The sequence below is a fragment of the Vicugna pacos genome, chromosome 13 (genome assembly GCF_048564905.1).
Source record: "Vicugna pacos chromosome 13, VicPac4, whole genome shotgun sequence".
NCBI classification, from domain to species: Eukaryota; Metazoa; Chordata; class Mammalia; order Artiodactyla; family Camelidae; genus Vicugna; species Vicugna pacos.
The window spans coordinates 12,434,847-12,441,481 of record NC_132999.1 but is presented as its reverse complement, the minus strand read 5'-3'; the positions used below and the strand labels follow the sequence as shown (position 1 = coordinate 12,441,481).

At 37.6% G+C, this 6,635-nt stretch overlaps 1 non-coding gene across 1 annotated transcript; it reads right to left on the bottom strand.

Annotated features, from left to right (window-relative positions):
- Window positions 1-2,291: 2,291 nt before the first annotated feature.
- On the bottom strand, window positions 2,292-2,396 carry LOC116282837 (U6 spliceosomal RNA). The gene has a single exon (XR_004192390.1). It is a non-coding gene; the product is annotated as a U6 spliceosomal RNA (small nuclear RNA).
- Window positions 2,397-6,635: the final 4,239 nt, after the last annotated feature.

The window sequence follows — 6,635 nt, the reverse complement described above, 5'->3', positions numbered from 1 at the left end:
CTGTCCTTTCACCCTGATAAGGTGAGCCTAGCTCACAGTGGAGGGTAGGATGAGGAAAGAAGCAAACACACAGGATGTCTTTAGTGTGTACTCTGCTACCATGTCAAAGTAGGGGAGGGAGTGGTGGTGGTGCTCAGACAGCCAGAGGAGTTGAGGATCTGCACTGCCCCTGCTCCACAGAAAAGCGCAGTCGGTTCGAGGGTGCTCCGAGGGTCTGGATAGACGCAAGAACATTCTCAGCGGGCCTCAGAAAAAAATCTAGCCACAAACTGATGCTTGCTAAGAGACCCCCAGAAGGCTGAACTGATTCTCCCCTCCACCTCCTTTATCAGTCAAGATCACTGGTGCTCCATGAATAAGCAAGAATAAAACCAAGAGCTGTGGTCAGACCCCATCATGCTAGCCTAGGCATGGGTCCTTTAGGCGAATAGATCAGCCAAGGCAAATCTTGACATCTAAGGTGGACCAGTCATCCCTGAAGGATGTTTCTGAAACACTGAACCCTCTGCTTCCAGCCTGGTCATTCTAAAAATTCAGAGATCACACTCCCTGCACCAGGTTATCTATCATTTTCAATCAACTTACTTACTCATCTGGAAAAGGGGGCAAGTACCCCAACTCACGTAGCAGAAATATTCTTAGCTGGCATCCAAGACACCATTCACAATTATGGAAAATACTTAAAAACATGACTATTTGCCGGGGGGGGTAGAGGGTGGGAAGGGATAGACTGGGATTTCAAAATTGTAGAATAGATAAACAAGATTACACTGTATAGCACAGGGAAATATACACAAAATGTTATGATAACTCACAGAGAAAAAAAGTGACAATGAGTGTGTATATGTCCATGAATGACTGAAAAATTGTGCTGAACACTGGAATTTGACACAACACTGTAAAATGATTATGAATCAATAAAAAATGTAAAAAAAATATATAAAAAAATAAAGTGAAAAATAAAGGTAAGAGAGCCATGTTTATATGTAAAAAAAAGAAAAAAAATGACTATTTATAATAAAACTCCAAATTCCTTGAAAACTGACTATATGCTGGCTAATCCAATAGAGTCAGTAGAGAATAAACTCAGGAGTTGGGAAGACTTGGTTTGGAATCAGTTTTGTCACTTCCTAGTTCTGTGACCATGAGCAAATTACTTACTACCTTTCATCCCAAGTTTTCTCTTTTATAAAATAATCACAATGAAATTTATTTCACACTGTAGTTCTGAGGATTATTTGAAAAATATAGAAAAAGGTATAAAAATGCCTGACCCACGATAGAAACTAAATAAATATCTATTTCTTTCCTCATTTTCATTTTTCTAGTAAAGAAAATACCTATGTTAAAATGTTTTTAAATGTTGTATATGGTTTAGAAAATTAAGCAACATGCCAACATCTTAGCCATGAAACTCTAGTTTATATGGCTAATTTGAAGCAACTACTATTTATGTATGTGATTATACATAAAATCTGAATGAATTATAACTCTGTGCATTCATCTAGTTGAACAATTTATCTGGATCTTTTTCCAGAAACATATCACAGCCTTATTTCAATCCCACTATGGTAGAAGAGAAAGAGCACAGACACCTCTTCAGCTGAATAATAGCAATATTTTACAGCCTTTTTTCCATCAAGTGCTTTTCTTTTGTGTTCAATACCATGCATCTCTCAAAATAATTGTGCTTATCTGTCTTCCAAAGCCTGCTTACAGCCTTTAATATTGCAAATACACCCAGACTGCATTAGGAGCAAATATGTACAGTCCTGGGAAAAAAAAAAAAAAAGAGGCAAAGAAAGGCATGTTTGATGCACATGAGAGAATAGGCAGGAACAGTCTTATGGCCAAGAACAACAGCAGGCTTGTCCATCTGTCCATCATGGAACTGAGGGAACTGAGTTGTGCCCACTAGTTATCAACAGGAGGTGGCCATGTGGGCATCACACTAAAATAGCAATTCTGTCATCAGGAAGACAAGGTGAGAAAGGAAGAAAGGATTAACTGTTTCAGAATCAATTTCTGGGTTAGCAGGATAAACACAAAGACTTGCTGCATGTTTCCTACTCATAGAGTATAAAGCTTTTATTCATTCATTAAACATTTTCTGGGTGCTTTTCAGAAGCCAGACAATGTGCTATCCATTATGGATACAAAGAATAATTTCTTTTTTTAGCAATTCAGTTGAAGGACAGAGAAGTAAACAAATAATTATAATACAGCAAGATGACAGCTAATGTGTATATACTGTGCCATCAGAACCCAAAGGAAGAAGTAATTAACTATGCAAAAATATGGCAACTTTACAAATTTGTGAGTCATCTTTGCACAGGGGCTATGCCAGTCTTCTTTGTAATATTCCAGTGTTGTTTTATGTGCTCCAGGAGTGAGGCTGACCACAGAAGTAGACTAGAAAATCCAAGAATGAACAGATGGGTCTTGATCAAGATAATGTTTATCTTACAGTATAAGAAAAGTATTATTGCTTTTACCATCATTTATTGCAGTCTTTTTTTTTTAAGAATGGGAGCATGTTTAATTTTTGTATGACTTTTAATCTTATTAACTCCATCTAAACATGTCAATTTCTATTTTTATATAACATCAGTATGTTTGAGAGTGTGACCATTGGACAATAAGATAGATATAGATATTGATATAGATATATATATATAGAAATAAATGTAGAAACAGTTTCTTGGCTTCTGGAAATACTAGTTATGACATATTTCTTCAAATTTTACAATGAAACATTTTCTTTCAGGCAACTGCCCAACAGAGAAGTGAATATAAGGCATAGCATTTATTGGCATTTTGCAAAATTATGACGTTAATACAAATAAATCCTCAGTGGCTGTAAGACATACTATAAATACTTCCTTTCAATTGCAGAAATGAATAAGGAGTGATGTGAGGCACTCCCATTTAAGCTAAAGTAGAAAGTCTGGGTAAACTACCAGCTTGAAAATTCTCTTTAAATGTCTACTGGCTTTGTTGGTAACACAGTAGCACTTGGAAACGAAATTTACAACAGTTACAGATTAAATTTATTATTCATCTCTGAAGCAATTTTTGGTGCTAAATCTTTACCCAAATAAATCTTGACCAATCTTTATCTTTAAGGTCTCATCTTGATTATCTCTCTAGCACTGGCATGCCTCTTAGTTGTTCCCGAAGCCATGCGTTGCCCTGGAGTTTCATGTATAAAAATACTAGGTTCCTCTCCCAGACCCCTCCCACAGTCACAGCAGCCAATGGCACATTCTGAAACTAATGCACTAGGCATTATCTTGCCTCATGTACTAGCACCAGGCTCAGCCAGAGTCCAGGTCATCCGGGAAGAATACATTCCAAAGAATAACCACAATCATTCTCCCTGCCACTGGCCCGATGTCCTCTCCTGGCGGCCATCAAAACGGAAATGCTTTATGCCCTGACAAACTCAACAGACCATAGTCACACTATTATGATTATGCATCAATCTGACAAGACGTGAAAGTCCTAAACTATATTTCTAATCTCTGCTTCAGTCACATAATTAACCTTTTCCACATGCCAAAATTTAATGTGTAACTTACTTATATATAATGAAAACCACAGTGCCTACATATAGATAATTGCTTATTGTTTGTATTTGGTCCATCTGTCAATTGTCTATTAGTAATTCCTGGTCCCTATTCTCGATGTGACTCTCATATTATGACACCTAGCACAACTTCACAGGTAATTTCATATTTACTGAATATTTTCTATTGATAGTGGTGGCACTGGTGGTGCCACAGCATCTATGTTCTACCCTGGCAAGTATACAAATCTGGTCCTATGAATGGACAAGTTTTTGCCAAGATCTATGTTATTTTCTACAATTTTTGTGACAGATTTTTAACCATCATAGCTTTTAATTTATTGCACATGTAAAAATTGCAAAAAAAAATTGGTTGAAAATTTTAAAGCATCCTTATAAAGTGAGTTATGACTCAAATCCAAGGAGTCTGACTTTAAATTAATGAATGACTTTCTCTTTGGCATTTATAAGTCAAAGGCCTGCAAAGCTACTTGGCCTTAAATGAAGGCCAACGGAAGGATCAATTAATGCAAGTTAGAAAAAGTGGATATTATGTGAAAGAAATGGTTTCTTTCTGATGGTGGAAGCTGGGATGTCTCTTCTGGGTTACCTAATAGCCATTATGCAGAAAAGAGAGATAAATGTTAAATGAGTAACAGGGAAAAGAGCTGGGTAACACTCAACCTACAAGGGCATCATAGTTCCAAAACTCCAGGAGGATGCCAGTCACATGGTTTTGAGAAACTGTTTTCCCTTTAAGAGCTGTTAGCCACGATAGCAATGTCCTGATCTCCGCTCACATAAGCCAGTCTAAACTACAACGAAGCTCAGCTGTAATACGGCTCTAGTCATTCTACCTCAAACCCACTTAACCATTTGTAACACACTTCTAAATTTCAATTTGCGAATAAAATAAAAACTACTGTTTATTCAACATATGCATACTACGTCACCAGCACCGTGCCAGTTTAATCCTTTCTTGGGTCTATGAGGTGATTATTTTTACTCTCCTTCACAGAGAAGCAAACAGGCCTAAAAAGCTCATCTTCCCCAGGCATGAGAATGTTAATGACACTGTATAGCTGCGTAACAGAAAAACGTCCTGAAATCTGACATTCCCTAGTTTTCATTCTTGAGGAACACTTGCAGTCCACACACAGAGGGCAGAGGCTCTGGACACAGGACCCCCCGTAACCCATCCACGGGAGCCAGGGTCCCCGTCAGTGATGGCCCACGCACTACAAGGCCCTTGCAGCCTTCTGGAGCCTATGCAGACTTAGACAAAGTCCTGGGCCCTTTTTTAAGTCTCATTAGACCTTCAGATCTTATTTTTAATAACCCTTTTAATCGTTTTAAAATTCTCAGCCAAAGATCAAAGCCGCTGCTTAGCTTTCAGCTACACACTCTATATCTTCCATTTTAATTTGTACTTATGCAACATTTTCCTTTTTTTTCTTTTCATAGCAGAGAATAGATGTGCCTTCATGAAGGAATAAAAGTTGCCCTTAAGGAAGAGTATTCATTTTTAATAAACATTTACTAAGTAACTACCTTTTTGAATGTTAAAAGCTAATCCTGAAGAAGGTTAAAAATTTTTTTTGAAAAAAAAAGGACAGGGTGGAATAAAACCTGGTCTTTTCCCTGCCAGGGGCTTAAAACCTAATTATAGAGACAGAAATAGTAGGAATTAGGGTCAAAATTTAAAGTGTAGCCTCATGGTCTCTCTCCAAGGAATGACTTCTGATACCATGTTGCTTCTCTAAGGAGCAAGCTCTGGCTTCCCAATGAGACATAAGAAAGGAGGCTGAAAATAATAATCTTTTAAAATAAATGTCAGGGAGCCTGGTTCTAGCAATAACTCTTAAGGTAGAAGGGACAAGGGAGGAGAAAGGGAGCAGTTTCAGAATTGACTTGAGTGTGATGGGGATGCACTGTTACAAACCCCATGGCCCCTGCTCACCATACCTCCCCCAGAATCACTGCTATAGGGAGCCCCCGGGCATAGAAGGGAGGGTGTGATACATCTCAGAGGCCTTGAGAGAGAAAAGACTGAGGACCACAATGCCCAGTATGCCACAGGTTTTCAGGTGCAGCTCCTAGTGACACCATTGTGTGTACTCATTTTTCTATATGTCCTTATTTAATATGGAGCAAATAATGTTTTACCCGAAGGTCTAGATCAAGAGGGACTTAATTCAAGTAGGTGATTACCTTGGTCACTCATTAAGATTAGAGGCTGTTTCTTCAGAAGACCTGAACCATCGCAAAGTTGAGTTGCTTAGAAAGGGGTCCATGATAAAAATAAGTATGAAGGTGGTTATCTAGAGCAAATGATTTTAACTTATTAAAAACCAACCTTTGGGGAATACTCCCATAACCTACTATGATTTATGCTCCCTAGACACCCAGAGAATTAGCCTCATTCTCTTCTAACATAAAATACTGCAGGTATCTATTCTCTTTTGAGAAGACTTTGTTCTCTTCTTTACTACTAAAATAAAATCCTCAGTGCCACAGTCTCCTAAATCTACCTCCGTTATTTTTACCATCTACTCTCACACTTCGCATCCACCTGTAAAGTGCAGCCCTAACCAGTTTACGTCTCTGTATTATCCTCCACGCATATGCACCCTTTCTCAGCATTCACTTTTCTGTTTTTATGTTTAGCTGCCACAATGACTAGTAAACTGATTGTGGTAGATGCCATAATTTTTTTGAGTTTAGCTCTACTGTTGTTCTAATTTTAGGGAGAGGGGTTGTGTACGTGTAATGATTATTTAACACATAACTTGCTGTAAAAAATTGTTTTGTTACAGAAAAGTACTTTTTAAATGAAAGGGAAAAGCTGCTTAATTTCCTACCATTTAGAAATTACTAGTAAGATTTTGTTGTTTTTCCTATCAGTCCTTTTTCTATATGTTTTTTAACTTTTTGTTTTGAAATAATTTTAGACTTACAGAAAAGTTGCAAAAATAGTACTGCAAGGGCCTGTCTCCTCCTCACCCAGTTTTTCCTACTGATAACATCTTCCACTATTATAGAACATACTTATCAAAGTCTTCTATGT